The sequence below is a fragment of the Ambystoma mexicanum genome, chromosome 3p, assembly GCF_040938575.1.
Source record: "Ambystoma mexicanum isolate Mex_15411 chromosome 3p, UKY_AmexF1_1, whole genome shotgun sequence".
NCBI lineage: Eukaryota > Metazoa > Chordata > Amphibia > Caudata > Ambystomatidae > Ambystoma > Ambystoma mexicanum.
Window position 1 is genome coordinate 682,838,964 of NC_090925.1, and position 16,570 is coordinate 682,855,533.

The window sequence follows — 16,570 nt, forward strand, 5'->3', positions numbered from 1 at the left end:
TGAAGCTCACCCACCGTAATAAACTGTACTTTTTCACTGTCCCTGAGGAGGCGGTGAAATTTATTGAGTCCCATATTCCTGTCCCAGGCCCTGAGGGTGATCCCGTTGATGAGGGTTGAGCCGGCCTGTCATGCACCTGTTACTCGAATCATTGTGGTACTGTTACCACGCCTGTTATTTGCAATTTACTTGTAATCTCATGTATCTTTTCCTTTGTGAATTCTCCTATTGTCGCAACTCATTGTGAAATTTCATGAAATGCAGCATGGGTCACAGCTGTATGGTTCACGGTATATGGTACCTATGCTTGGATCCTTTATTCCTACAGCCCCTACTCACTGTACCCTACTATGTTGTCTCCTCTAAAAAACCTAACTTAACCACCGCTGTACGCTATTTGGTGTACTCCACCATTCAACTATATTAATCGGGCTCACAGCAGCAGCTACCCCCGCTGCAGCTGCAACGTCGAGTTTGGCTTGTTTAGTTCATTGGCTGTTCCCCTGTTTGGTTTGGGGGTTGGTCTAGCCCCGTTGGGCTTGGCACAAAAGCCATGAGACTTTTGGTGGGTTCTTGGGCACTGCTATGTTGGGGTGGCAGTGAGGGAGGGGGGAGGTGTTATTGGGGGATGTTATAATAACAAAAATGGTGAGACAGTGGTAGCTTTGGGTATAACACATCTGGTCACTGTACAAGTGGCCGGCACTTGTTCGACAATATATGACACACATTACTCGGATCCCCCCTAAATTGCTACTGAATGGCTATTAGGCTAATGTCTTGGAATATCAGAGGGCTCAGCAACTACACGAAGGCACGCAGGGTCACGGCCTACCACCAGAGGCACGGGGTCAAAATACTTTTCTTACAGGAAACTCATGCCCTCGCACAATTATCGTCCTCTCTTGCCCCGTCATGGGGCCCCAACAAATATTACACTGTGTTCTCCTCACAATCCAGAGGTGTCCTCACCTTGATTCACAAGTCCTTGGAGTTCTCCCTTCGCACCAGCCATATAGATGTCCAGGGTAGATATGTGATCCTACACTGTTTCCTCGCTAATGCGGAGTGCCTTCTGGTCAGCACATACGCCCCATGCATTGATGCACCCAATTTTTTCGACCACATCCTTGACATCCTCCTTGGCTATGTTGGGGTTCCCATCATATGAGGGGGGATATGGGGGGGGGGACATGAATCTCATCCTGGACTCCGACTTGGACAGATCCGGTGTTGCACCTAGAACATTGTCCAGGGCCGCTCGCCGCCTCCATGCACACATGCTCGCTGCCGGTCTGATGGATGCTTGGAGGGTACTCCACCCAATGTCGAAAGAGTTTACATTTTACTCCTCCGTCCACGACAGTCATTCCAGGATTGATATTTTCCTTCTCTCTGCAGGGCTCATTGGCAAAACACTCACCACACAGATTCTCCCTCGCACACTCTCCGATCACGTTGGACATTGCCTTGCACCCGACCCCCCCCAGCATTCTAACTGGAGGCTTATGTCTGACGCACTACACGATATAGTCTTCAAGGCTGACATCCTTGCAGATATCACCTCGTTTTTTGATAGCAACAAACGCCATGACACAACGGACGGGGTGAGATGGGAGGCCTTTAAAGTTTTCATCAGGTGCATGTGCATCTCCAGGGAGACTGGGGTCCTGAAAGATATTAGAAACTCTCTGCGCCGTTCTGAGTCCAGACTTGGGTAGCTAGAGCGCAAGTATGGGGCCACCCAATCTCCGCCCAAACTGGCACAGATTAGAACTGAACTAGACACGTTCGAGTCCTTCGCCCACAGCGAGATAAGATACCTTGCCCGCCCCATTGCAGCCCGAAAGTATGTTGAAGGAGAGAGACCAGGCCGTACTCTTGCCCACCTCGTCCGGGCCGAGGGAGGTTGAGCTCGAATTAATAGTATCATTGACAACGACGGGGTGCGACATTGGTCTGACCGGCCCATTCTTGAGACCTTCGCAGATTTCTATGCAACCCTTTATGCCCAGCAACTAGAGCACAGCCCACAGGATCTGGACGACCTCCTAGACCGCATTCCAATGTCCCTTGTATCCCTAGCCACCAAAGAACAACTAGATGCTCCCTTCACCCTTGATGAGATCACCGCTGTCATTTCAGCCCCCCCTAAGGGGAAAGCCCCCGGTCCAGATGGCCTGACCGCCGAGTTCTATCAGGAACATGTTGCTCTCCTTGCTCCACGCCTTCACGAGGTTTGGGAGGAGTCACTGCGCCTTACCACCCTCCCCCGGTCCCTGCGTGAGGCTGTCATTACCGTGCTTCCTAAACCGGGTAAGCCTCCGGATGAGTGCGGCTCTTATAGACCTCTATCCCTTATCAATACCAATACCAAGATCTTCGCCAAAATCATAGCAAATAGGTTCCTCCCCATCATGAAATACCTGATTCACCCAGACCAGAGCGGATTTGTTCCTGCTCGTTCCACTGCCTTAAACATTCGGCGGCTATTTAACGTCATCTCTAGAATTGACCCCCAAGCCAACGCGGTGGCCGTCACATTAGACGCCCAAAAAGCGTTCAACATGGTCTCGTGGCAATATCTGTGGGCGGTGCTGGAGAAGATGGGGATTGGCCCATACATGATGACCTGCATTAAACTGCTATACACTAACCCTGTGGACAGAGTCCTGGTTAACTCTCACCTATCGGCTCCCTTCTCCCTCCACAGGGGGACACGACAGGGGTGCCCTTTCTCTCCCTTGTTATTCGCGATGGCCATCGAGCCCATGGCTGATAGTGTACGTAACAACCACGTGCGCAAAGGGATTCGCCTGCGGGATACTCCCGAAATTATATCACTATACGCCGATGATGTGCTTTTATATATCAGAGACCCCTCAGTCCACCTCGACCCGATCATGGGTGAAATTATCAAAATTGGCACATTCTCGGGCTTCACCATAAATTACTCTAAATCAGAAATCTTTCCCCTTACTCCTGCTACCTCCCAACCTGCATGTAAATTCCCTCTCAAATGGGCTCCCGAGGGCATCAAATACTTAGGGGTCCAGGTGTACCTCTCAAAATCCTCTCTATTGTCTGATAACTATGGGGCTGCCGCACAATACGTTCATACCAGGATGGAAAGATGGCGAAACCTCCCCCTCTCACTATCAGGGAGACTGTCCCTAATAAAAATGATTATCGTTCCCAAACTGCTGTACGTATTCGCTAACGTTCCACTTTGGCCCGGGAAACAATACTTTGCGGATTTGCACTCGGAGTGCACCCGTTTTCTTTGGCATTCAGGGGCCGTGCGCAGAAAGTGGCAGCATATGACCCTACCTTACGAGAGGGGGGGGCTTCAATGCACCTGACCTCACCCAGTATTGGATAGCCGCCCAGGCCCAGCATGTTACATATTGGTACCACCACCAGGAACCCCCCCGCATGTTAAACTTGAAATCCTAGCGACCGAGGAGGTGAATCTCATGTCCTTGATCCTGTTTCACTCATATCGTAGGCGGGCCCCTGCTGACCCAGTGGCCTCCACTATTAGGGCGTGGCGGCAGATTCTGACGCCTGGCTCTGGCTCCCCCCGTACTACAAATGGCATCCCCTCTGGTCTTTCCCCCGCCTCACCCCCACACAGGATCAGCTCCTCATACGCCACTGTTAGGACCTGGGATACAGGTCATTCTCTGACCTGTTCCCTGACGGGAAATTCATCACCCCAGATACGTGGAGGCCATTGCATTCCAGGTCCCCACTTGAGCTGCTGCAATACTTCCGTATTAGGGCGGCAGTCCAGGACATGTGGCCTTCATACCCGAACGAACCCCCTGAGTCCCCCGAGGTCTGCTATATAGCCAATTCCGCTGGTGGTAGGGGTATCGTATCCTCCTTGTATAAAATGTTGATGGCGCGTGCTGTTGAACCCCCCCCCCACACTGTTCGTGATGCCTGGAGTCGGGATCTGGGATTAGACATCACAGATGATATGTGGTCCAAAATGTGCATGCACACTCGCAAGGTTTCTTTTAATTCTAGAGTTAGATGTATTCAATACAAGCTACTCAATCGCCTGTACTACACCCCTTATGCGATTGGAAAATTGGCCCGGGATCAATCCCACCCCTGTCAAAGATGTAGATCTAATGAAGCGGACCATGCACACATGTTCTGGTCCTGTGGGGCATTGGCCCCGTTCTGGAATGCGGTGCTTGAGACCCTCTCTGAAATAGTAGGGTTCTGTGTAGATCCTGAACCCCTGTCTCTTCTGTTTGGGCTCTGGGAGGGGGCTGAAGCGAAACGGGAAGCTAAGTTTTTGAATGTGGCGGCGACTGTGGCCATGAAGTGCATTCTGCAATGCTGGAAGCGCAGATCCCCCCCTTCCCTGGAAATGTGGCTGAAGGCTCTCACCTGGACACAATCCTGTGAAGAAGACTATATTAACATGCTGCCTAGTAATGCTCGCCCTAAATACATATGGACAGAGTTTTGTAGTTACTTGAACAGTAAGGTGGACTTGGAGCTCTCATCATCCCCTCCTTCTCCTGATCAGGGGGCGGATCACTCTACATGATGCATGCCTCTATTGTGATTATCCTCTGTTGGGACTGTATCCGACCTTCTGTAGAACTTATACTTCATCATTCACGCTTCAACATGAAATGTGTGTCACTGTTTTAATTTGCGCTGTACCGGCTGCTACTTCTTTCCAATAAAGAAAAGTTTTTAAAAAAAGAAAGAAATTAAGTGAATGAATTACCTGTATATAAAGTGAATTTTGTGTCTACCATATATGTCCTAAAAACTGAATAAGCATTATGTAGTGAATATGTATTAGGGATTTCCTTAGTTGTTTAGTTAGTTTATTTCAGCCTTCTTTTATATTGTGTAAATAATTATGTGATTTCGTATTTGAATTTTAATTTTATGTAAATTTGAAAAGTTGATTAATTTCAGCTGTAACAAATAAAAAAAAAAAAAAAGAATTGTAGCATTTTACTGCCAGGTGTCAAGTCTGTTTCTATGAGCTCCCACGTTTGGCAGCTAAGGAAATCCGAGTGCAGCTACCTAGATGGTATGTGCCCAGGATCACACCGTTTTGGGTAAATGGGAAAGTTGGGATTGCAACATATGTCATCTAGTTCTAAGCTGCGGAGGGAAAGATGGAAGGTGTTTTTTTCTGTGTGGATTTGTGGAGAGAATGAAGGGTCGTTGTGTGCCTTCATGTGGCAGGAGTGGCGAATGCATCTGCGTGGGACTGTTGATGTACTTGTAGGGGGCATACACTGCCTGTTTCTGGCGTGTGGCATATGTCTGTGGGGGCAGAGGTAAAAATGTAGAGTTGCAAGCTACTAGTCAGACATAAAGAGTCAGTTACCACCTCATTTCTACCCATCCCCAGAGCACAACATTTTTTACTAAGATTCAATGATAGAGTGTAAACAGTGTATTGAATCTAGGTGCATTTTTAGAGTATCGCCATATTTTGAAATCACATGCATATTAGAGTGTAACCAATATTTTTGAATCTAGGTGCACTTTTAGAGTATTGCCATGTCCTGAAGCTACAGGCATATTCGAGTGTAGCCAATGTTTGGAATCTAGATGCATATTAGAGTTTAACCAATGTCTTGCATCTAGATGCATATTAGTGTGTAGCCAATGTATTGAATCTAGGTGAATACTTTAGAGTGTAGCATACTCATTGCATCTGGATGGTTATCAGAGCGCAGCCAGTGTATTAAAATTAAGTGCACTTAGAGTGCAGCCAATGTATTCAATCTAGCTGTATATTTGCGTGCACCCAATATATGGAACCTAGGTGAATGTCAGAGCGTAGCCAATGTACCAAATTTAGTTGAATATCAGAGTGTAGCTAATGTATCGTATCTAGGTTCATATTTTGGCACTTTTTGTGTGTTTTTTTTTCTGCCCAAGTCAAAAGGTAACTGCATCCAGCCACGCTAATGCCTTAAAGTGCAGAACATTGGACATTCACTGTGAGCTGGTAAACCAAAAGCCCACATGCAAATTTCAACATTGCTGCAAACCCCTTCAGTGTGGTCAGAATGAGAGAAAAACGAAAGTGAATGGGCCACGTGTTTTTTTAAAAACATTTTTTATTTGCATTTTTGTAAAAAGGCAGACAAAAACAAGTCCAACATTTCCCTCCCCGCCACCCCACTTTTCCCGTCCGATTCCCGTGAGACCTACTGTTTTGTATCATCCCTTTTTCACCCTCCACCCTCCCCCATCGAATGTGATTAGCCAGCATCATGTATCAGCATCTTCCTGGAGGGTCGCCCTCAAACCCTTCCATATCCTTGTTCTTTCTTCCCCTTTCCTTGTCACCTCGCCTCCCCCTCTCCCACATCTCATGGTGGTTTCAGATCATTGGGTACAGCCAGATAATTCAACAATTGGCCCCAGTTTGCCGTCACCCCCTCCCCCTCTTGTCATCCCTCGCAATATTTTCAGTTCGGCTACCCCCCACTTATGGGCATCTGTCTGCCACTGCGTTATTGATGGTCCCTGTGGATGTTTTCACGCAATGGCCATGCAGCGTTTAGCTAATATCAGCAGAAATCTCACCATCCTGTTCCGTGTTTTATGCCTCTTTCCCTCTGAAAGGATCCCCCATATGCATGTTCTCGGGTTACATTCCATTTTTGTCCCCAACAACCCATTTATCCCTTTGAACACCTTATCCCAATGTTCACTATAATTCCACAATCCCATATCATGTGCCAGAATACCGCTGGGCTTCTACCGCACCTAGGGCACTCGTCCATTAGGGTTCTTTTAATTGCCCGTAATCCAGTTGGGGTCATATATGTCCCATGCATGATATTAAATTGGACCAGTTGGAATCTGGCGTTCCGTGACATCTTCTGGACTTGTTCCCATATTTTCATCCATTCCTTCTACGGTATTTATTTATTTATTCATATTTGTTAAGAGCACAGCAGCCCGTGGGTATTGTGGCGCTGGTTACAGTAGATGTTCATAGCTTAGTTACAGACATAGTGCATAGTGATGCTTGTTACAATAGGTGCAGATAACTAGTTGCATGCAAAATACATACAATGAGCTAGCAACCTAATTGTCTATCTGGGTATCTGGTATCCCATGTCCACCTCCCACTTCCCCTTTACTTTCAATTCCCCTCTAGGTGCCTCCTCCTGTAGGGCCTTGTAGATGCATGAGACCCTTGCCTTCCCTACTGTTTGATCCAGTAGTACCCTCAGCAGTGGGCTTGTTTCCAGCTCCTCTGGGATTCCATCCCATATTTCTGCTAGTCTCCTAACTGCTATTCCATATGCCAGAAATAGCCCCTTCAGTAACTCAAACTTAACGCACCATTCTGAAAACGTCAGCAGTTTCCCTCCCTCAAATAGGTCTCCCACCACCTCATACCCCTTCTCCTGGAGTCTCTGAATCCCTGCCTTCCCTAATGCTTACAGCAGATTCCGGTCCACCCCCCAGTGTAGATTCACTCTGTAAAGCCCCCCAGGTCCCTTCTTCCGAACATATTTCCTCCATGTTTCTCTGACTGCCTCGAACATGATTGTAGTCCCTTTATTCCCCATTGGGTTCCATAACAGTTCAACCTCTCTTTGGTGTGGCTGTAATCCCCCCACCAGCCCTTTCAGGACTTCCGCCCCTGGCTGTCCCCACTCCAAGACCATTTGCAACTGTGCTGCTATTAAATATTTCTCATAGTCTGGTAGGCCCAGTCTGCCTTCCACCCTTGGTCTCCGCAGTATCGCTAAGGACACTCTCCCCCTCCCTGTGTTCCATAGTAGCTCCCTCACCCTACTATCCAACATTTTAAAAACTTTTATTTGCCACATATGGTATATTGGTGAAGAAGTAAAGCAATCTTGGGAGGATCACCATTTTGCATAATGCCACTCTTCCCATCAAGGCGATCGGTAAGCCTTTCCAGAACTGCTCTGATTCTCCTATTCCTGATAGATCCCTCCCTGTATTGTGTACGAAAGTTTCTTCCATCTCATGGAATATCTGTATACCCAAATATTTCAATGACTCGGTCTCCCATTTTATCCCCACCGCCGGTAAATCCCTTCCTGACATCGACATAGCCCCCTTAAGGGGAACAACAACGATTTTTCCTCGTTGATTCGAAAGCCCGACATTTGCCAGATATTCTTCAGCACCTCCAGCAGCGTTGGGAGATTTTCCCGTGGGTTATTCGCATCAGCATATAGTGATACTATATGCCTCACACCTCCCACTTCGATCCCCGCTTCTATCTCCTGGCATAAAAACCCTGCTAACGGCTCTAGGGCCAGAGTGAATAGTATTGTGGACGCCGCACATCCCGGCCTTGTCCCTCTACTTAGTTTCCACTTCCACGAGACCCAGTCGTTGGTCCTTACCATTGCTACCGGTTTGTTGTAAAGCAGGCCCAGCCATTTACAAATATTTTCCCCAAATCCAACTCTTTCAGCACCCAGAATAGCCGTTTCCATTTCGGCGAGTCAAAAGCCTTCATGGCATCAAAGGAGGCAATCGCCATGTCCTCTTTCTGAGATTTGATATGATCCATTAGGTGATGGAAGCGACTGATATAACCTGTCGTATTCCTCCCACCAATGAACCCACATTGGTCTCGGTGAACCAGCCCCAGAGCCACTCTCGCCATCCTCGCTGTAAGGATTTTCCCCAGGATCTTTCCATCAATATTCAATAAGGAAATGGGATGGTAGGACATGCAATCCAGTGGATCTTTCCCCTCCTTCAAGAGTACTATTTGATGGCTTCCCTCCTGGACTCTGGGAGGTCCCCCTTATCGAACGCCTTGTCATACACCTTCTTGAGCCATGGGGCTAGAAAATCTATATACTGAGAGTAAAATTCGATAGGAAACCCATCGCTACCAGGCACCGTGCCCTTCCTCATGGAGTGTACCGGCGTTGGATATCCCCCTCTGTCGGAGCCTCCAATTCTTCCCTCATATCCACCCCTAGTTTTGGTAGCCGAATCATGTCCAGCAGCTCCTCCACGGCCTCTTCCACGTATCCCCCTTCACTTGTGTACAATTCCCCATAATATTCTGTGAACACCCTATTAATCTGGTCCTAGGTCCCCACTATTTCCCCCAATTTGGTCCTGATTTGAGTTATAACATGCCTTGCATTCTCCCTATTTATGAACCAGTTCAGCAGTGTCCCCGCCTTGTAACCCTCTACATGTAGCCGAACATCCAGCCTACTGTAGTCAAAGTCGGTCAGATCTGCCAGGGTCTTATGGTAAAGCGCCAGGCTCTGAGCTAATCTGTCCCCCACCAGGTTTCCCCTCACAGCCTCCCTGTCCAGTTCCACCACCTGCTCCTCTGTCTGTCGTAGTGTTTCCTGCAGTTTATTTTCTCATCCCCACCATCATTGAGAAGCAAACCCCTCTTATATTTGCCTTGAAGGCCTCCCAAAGCACCCCCACTGATGTCACTGACCCCACATTTAGCTTAAAGTAGCTTTCAATCTCCTTACGTATCTGTTTTTTTAAGACCCCATCTAGCGCTTCTCTCTGCATACGACACACCCGCCGCAGGGTCTCCTACCCCTCCCCATCAATTTAACCACCCGGGGGAGTGATCCGAGAGAGTGCATCCCAAATATTCTGGTTCTTCAAATTGCTGAAAATGTTCCCTCCCTGTCAGTAGATAGTCCAAGCGCGAGTACAACCCATGTGCTCCAGAGTAATACGAGAACCCTTTCTCTTCACCATGCCTTTCTCTCCATATTTCCACCAGGTCTAACTCCTCCATTACCTTATGGAGTGACGCTGTCATTTGTTTTGTACTGGGCCCTGTGCCCCCGTTCTATCCAGGTGTGTATCCAGGTGACAATTGAAATCCCCACATACGATCATTTCATCCCTAAACGCTCCAATCATATGTAGCACCGAGGGGAAATATTCCTTATCGTCAATATTCGGTGCGTATGCATTCACTAGGCATATTGAATGCTTCTCCCATTTCCCCACCATGACCACCAACCTCCCCACCTCGTCTTCCAATACCCTTTCTACCTGCAGTGGCACTCCTGCCGCCACCCAGATGAATACCCCCCTTGCCTGTATTGAGTAAACCATGCCCACCACCCGTCTGCCCCATTTTCTCCCCAGTGCCACTAGGTCTGCCTTAACCAGGTGTGTCTCTTGTATCATGGCCACCTGTATCCCCTGTCTTTTTAGAAACTCTCCTACTCTGTTTCTTTTGTCTCATCCCCAATCCCCAAACATTCCATGTTCCAATTTTCAAACCTCTTGTCTCCACCATTGTTATCGGTTACGTTTTATATTCTGGCCCCCTCCCTCCAAGGTCCCTTTCCCTCTGGGTCCCCTTCTTATCCCCACCCATCCTCCATCTGGCCATTCCACCATTCTTTTTGATGCTGATGTTCCTCTCTCTCAATCCCATTTCCGGTCTCATACATCCCAGTGTTCGGTCTCTCATCAGTTCCCCTGCTCCCTCCCTGCCCCTTAACTGTACCCCAAACATTAACCACCCCCAACTTGGTTTTCCCCCCAACTTGTCAGATACCTGATACATTCTTGTGGTGTAGTTCGGAGGTCTTGCCCTTTGTAGTGTAGGCAAAGAATTCTCCCTACTAATGTAACCCTCTGTATGGACTATACATGAAGAGAGATCTATTAGTTGAGAGAGATGGACACCAGCTGCACCCCAGGAAACGATGGTAAGGTGATGAGGAGACCAGCAGCACCAGAATTACTGTAACAAATACAGGGATGATCAATAACAGAGCGGAAGAGGAAAACTGTAAAGTGGGCTAACCTATATATTCAACACTTAGGATCCTACTGTCAGACAATCCCCACCTAGTCCGATGTTTCCAATTGGGTCGGAGGATATCCTAAGAAGTAAGAAACAAGAAACCCCAACAAGACAAGCCAAACAAGAGATGACAGAGAGCTTCTTACCCAAGCATGGAACTTTCGTAGTGCAATCCAGATACTGTCATACGTGGCCGGGCCGATTGGCGGGTACTTCCGCATTGGAGGCTCCGGCGCTGACCATAGTTCCAGCACGTTGCTTTCGCTTACGTGCAGCCGCGGTCTAGTTCTCCGGCAGCATGGCGGCCGCCGGGAGGTATTTCAGTCTCTCCCGGCGATCGCTGCGTTGCAACCCCCATAGTGTTTTGTTTCCTGCTTTGGGTGAGAACGCTAGTATTTCCCTTATCGCGGCTTGGTCCGTACCTTTCCTTTCGCCTCTCCTAGTTCCGTGCGAGGCTTCTTCCTCTCTCTCTCTCTTCTCTCCTTTGCTTCACTTTCTTTCAGCTTTCGCGGCTCTCTCTCGCCGCCGGCTCGAGTCTCTCTCACTACTCATTTTTACGAGGCGTTTTCTGCCATCATCAGCTGTCGTCTTCCTCCTCCAATCCGCAGTAGCCGGATACCTACTCTCCTTCAACCACAGACGACGTTCCATACTATCTCCTTGGAAGACTCCGGCTTGGCTTCGTTCCTTTCAAGGGTTTTTTCTGCCATCAAGGCTTTTTCCCTTGTCGCCTGCTACGGGAGAGGAGTCCCAGGACTGCTTGTTTCAAGCATTCACTGTGGCTTCCTCTCGTGGTAGACAAGTATCTTCAACCACGAAGAGAGATTTCTGCTCACGTCGGCATCTCAATACGGAAGAATTGGAGGATTACCGATCTGGTGAGGAGAGTGGGGAGGAGAGGGACACAAAACTGGACAGTTTGCAACGCCAGGAGAACACAATGTCAGCCGAAGAACAGATCCAGGAACTCTGGAAGGCGATTCAGGGCCTGTCACAAGAATTACAGACGGTTAAAGCTGAAAACGTGGTTCTACGCCAACTTGCCACGACTCGGGAGGTTTCGCCTGCTGAACTACCGATAATGTTGCTTCCTTCGGGGAAGTTTGATGGTTCACCAAAGAAGATAAAAGAATTCTTGGAGGCTTGTGTAGTGTACTTTACATTTCGGCCTCGTTCCTTTGCCACCGACCAATCCAAGGTAGGCTTTTTGATCTCGAATATGACTGGTAACGCCCTTTCTTGGGCCACGCCATTGGTGATCAGTGCTAACCCCATATTACATGACTTTGCCGGGTTTCAAGCCTTGCTGCAACAGACGTTTGAGACACCGGAACTAACCTTCACTGCATGTGAGGATTTGTTGGATGTGCGGCAAGGGTCCTCAGATGTTCTAACCTATATAACCCGATTCAAGACTCTGGCGGCAGGAGCAGGTTGGCCGGAACAAGCCCAGTACACCATATTCAGAAGGGGCCTAAGAGAAGAGATTAAGGACGAGCTTGCCCGGTCCTCTCGCCCACCGACTTTCGCTGATCTGCTATCCTCCACATTGCAGATTGAATATCGTCTTCAAGAACGCCTAGCAGAACGCCGCAAACATTGTGTATCAACAAGCCCTCATACATCCAATACTTCTACGTCCTCTTCTCACGCCTCCTCCCACTCCCTCGAAGAGCCAATGCAGATCGGAGCTACCAGGAGTCCGCTTTCATTTGCTGAGCGAAGAAGGAGAAAGGAAAAGGGACTGTGTGCCTATTGTGGGTCTGAGCAGCACCAGCTCAAAGATTGTCAGGTGGTTCCAACCAGGTCACAGGGAAACGAACTTCCTCGGCGCCAGTAGGGACTTGGTTCCGAGGATCAACTTGCAACCCATTTAGTCCCTATGTCTCTCTCTCCATTTCAGCTCCCAACACTTTGGAGGATTCCAGGTTGATGGTTATTCCTGTACAAATTGAATCCCGGGGAAGGTCTATAGATGCCCTAGCCCTCCTGGATTGTGGGGCGGCCGGAAACTTTGTGGACACTCTTTGGGCAGAGAAGGTGGGCCTTCACAGAGTAGCCCGCAAAGAGGATCAAAAGGTAGAGGGTGTGGACGGATCTCCCCTCTCGTCGGGTCTGATAACCCATACTACGGAAGAACTAGGAGTTACCATCTTCCAACATAGAGAAGTGCTCAAATTCGACATCATTCGAGCAGCACACTTTCCTATAATTTTAGGAGTTACCTGGCTTCGCAAACACAACCCTCAGGTAAACTGGACTAGCAACCAGTTGAGTTTTTCATCTCTGTACTGCAGACAACATTGCCTCTCAGGACCATTCCATGGGGAGTCCCTGACTTCGACGGTGTTAACAAGTGATCATGTGGGAGTTCACGTATTACCGCATTATTGTTTACCCTATCAGGAGGTCTTCAAGGAGACTATACCTGTGGATCTACCCCCACACAGGCCTGAAGATTGCTCTTTAGAGCTGGAACCTAATGCTTTAGTTCCTTTCGGCAGGATGTTTTCCTTAACCCAAACCGAGAGAAAGGTATTAAGGAACTACTTGGATACCAATTTGCAAAACGGCCTTATTCAACCTTCCAAGTCTCCGGCAGGAGCTTCATTGTTTTTCATAAGAAAGAGGGACTCCACCGATTTGCGTCCTTGCATTGATTACAGAGGACTAAATAAGGTTACAATCAGAGACCGCTATCCCATGCCGCTCATATCTGAGATCATAGAGGCCGTACAGGGGGCCCGTATTTTTACTAAACTGGACCTTCGGAACGCATACCATTTGCTCCGCATTGCCAAGCGAGATGAATGGAAGACGGCCTTTCGCACCCCGTTCGGATTATACGAATACAAAGTAATGCCGTTCGGATTAGTGAATGCCCCGGCCATTTTTCAGCGATTCATGGATCGTTTATTTTCCGATCTGTTATTGGTTACTGTCATCATCTACTTGGACGATATTTTGATTTACTCATCCGATTTGGAATCCCATATCATTCATGTGACTCAAGTGCTGGAGCGTCTACAACGTTATAAACTTCTGGTCAAACCCGAGAAGTGCGTTTTTGCAGTCCCCTCTGTTCACTACCTCGGATACGTTCTCTCGGAAGAAGGAATTTCCATGGATTCAGGCAAGGTCGCTGCTTTACTCGATTGGTCCTCCCCGGACAGTGTAAAGGAGGTACAAAGATTTTTGGGTCTCGCAAATTTCTACAGGAGGTTCATTCCAAACTTCTCAGAGATAGTACTTCCCATTACGCGACTCTTAAGGAAAGATTCAGGGCCTTTCCTATGGTCACCCGAAGCTGAACAGGGTTTTAGGGACTTAAAAAGATTGTTCTGTTCCGCTCCGATTCTTCGACATCCGGATCAAAACCGACAGTTCATCGTGGAGACTGATGCCTCTGCCTTGGCTATAGGGGCAGTTCTTTTACAAACCTACGATGGTATGGAACATCCAGTAGCCTATCTCTCAAAGACTTTGTCTCCCAGCCAACTTAACTATTCGGTTTTAGAGAAGGAACTACTCGCCATGAAACTGGCCTGTGAGGATTGGCGACATTTACTGATGGGTGCGCGTCATCCTTTTCTCATTAGGACAGACCATAAGAATCTCAAGGCATTACAAAACATGGAGTGTGTTAATTCAAGGCAAGCCCGATGGGCTTATTTTTTCGCCCAATACGACTTTCATATTACCTATCTACCAGGTTCCTCAAATAAAGTCGCAGATGCCTTATCAAGGAAGGAGGTTCCTGGAGACTATACCCCTCATTCTCGAGAAACTATGTTCAGAAGAAACAAGATCCTGGGACTGGTCAACATTTTCTTTCAAGAAGTGAAGACCGCGTTGGCTTCCGAAAGGATGAAACTTTCTAAGCTACGAGGAGGAAAATATACCGAGAAGGAAGGTTTAGTGTTTTACGAGAACCGACTGTACATTCCAGAAGGCCCTTGGCGTAAGAAGATCATTCATTTGGGCCATGATCCACTTACCTCGGGTCATAGAGGAGTGCAGAACACTACTGAACTTATCGCAAGAAGGTTCTTCTGGCCTGAATTGAAAGGAGAGGTTAAGGATTACATCAAGGCCTGTCCAATATGTGCCAGAGCTAAATATCCATCGGGCAAGCCCTTAGGTTTGCTTACCCAACCCGAGATGCCTACACACCCTTGGGGTCTCATCTCTACCGATTTCATTGTGGATCTACCGAAGTCCGAATCCTGCACTTGCATTATGGTGACGATAGATACTTTCACAAAATTGGCACATTTTTCCCCGCTACCTGGCTTACCTACCGCCACTCAGATGGCGGAGACCTTCACACGAGATGTTTTTCGACTACATGGCTTACCTGACAAGATCATTTCCGATCGAGGTAGTCAGTTCATTTCAAACTTCTGGAAGGCTTTGTGTACTAGAGTGGGCATGGAGAGAGCACTATCATCTGGTTTCCACCCTCAGTCGAATGGCCAGACAGAACGACTGAATGCCACCTTGGAGCAATATCTGAGATGTTATACCAACCGACACCAAGACAACTGGGTGTCGTTGTTACCCACCGCGGAATTTACGTATAACAATTCTACACATTCCGCGATAGGTCTTACTCCTTTTTTTTGCACGTATGGAGTGCATCCTCGAACCATTTTTCCTGTGATTTCAGCTCCTACAAACTCTCCCACTGCAGAAGCAGTGCTTCAGTCCATTGCGGAGGCGCATAGGATTGCAGAGTTCAGTCTCGAAAGGAGCAGAAGCCGGAACAAGGAACAGGCGGATAAACGTAGGCAGGACTGTCCCGATTGGAAGGAGGGAGACAAGGTGTGGCTCTCTACTAAATTTCTGCCTCGATGGGTTCACCCTTCCAAACTTTCTCCTCGCTTTTTGGGACCTTTTTCTATCCTATCTAAGATCAACCCTGTCGCTTTCAGATTGAAATTGCCTCCCGCTCTCAGTCGCATTCATCCTGTTTTTCACTCCTCCCTTCTCAAACCTTTTGTTCCGGATCCTCACCTAAGATCTCTTCCCCGTTTGCAAGTCCAAGGTTCGGGAAGTACGAAGGAATACGAAGTTTCGGCCATTCGTGACTCCAGATACTACAGGGGACGATTGGAATACTTGGTCTCGTGGAAGGGTTACCTGGAGTCGGAGGACTCTTGGGAACCAGTCTCCCACATTCATGCCCCCCGGTTGTTGACTGGGTTTCATCGGTGTTTTCCGGGAAAGCCTGGGGGGGTTCGCTTTGTGAGGGGGCATACTGTCATACGCGGCCGGGCCGATTGGCGGGTACTTCTGCATTGGAGGCTCCGGCGCTGACCGTAGTTCCAGCACGTTGCTTTCGCTCACGTGCAGCCGCGGTCTAGTTCTCCGGCAGCATGGCGGCCGCCGGGAGGTATTTCAGTCTCTCACTCCCGGCGATCGCTGCGTTGCAACCCCCATAGTGTTTTGTTTCCTGCTTTGGGTGAGAACGCTAGTATTTCCCTTATCGCGGCTTGGTCTGTGCCTTTCCTTTCGCCTCTCCTAGTTCCGTGCGAGGCTTCTTCCTCTCTCTCTCTCTCTCTCTCTCTCTCTCTCTTCTCTCCTTTGCTTCACTTTCTTTCAGCTTTCGCGGCTCTCTCTCGCCGCCGGCTCGAGTCTCTCTCACTACTCATTTTTACGAGGCGTTTTCTGCCATCATCAGCTGTCGTCTTCCTCCTCCAATCCGCAGTAGCCGGATACCTACTCTCCTTCAACCACAGACGACGTTCCATA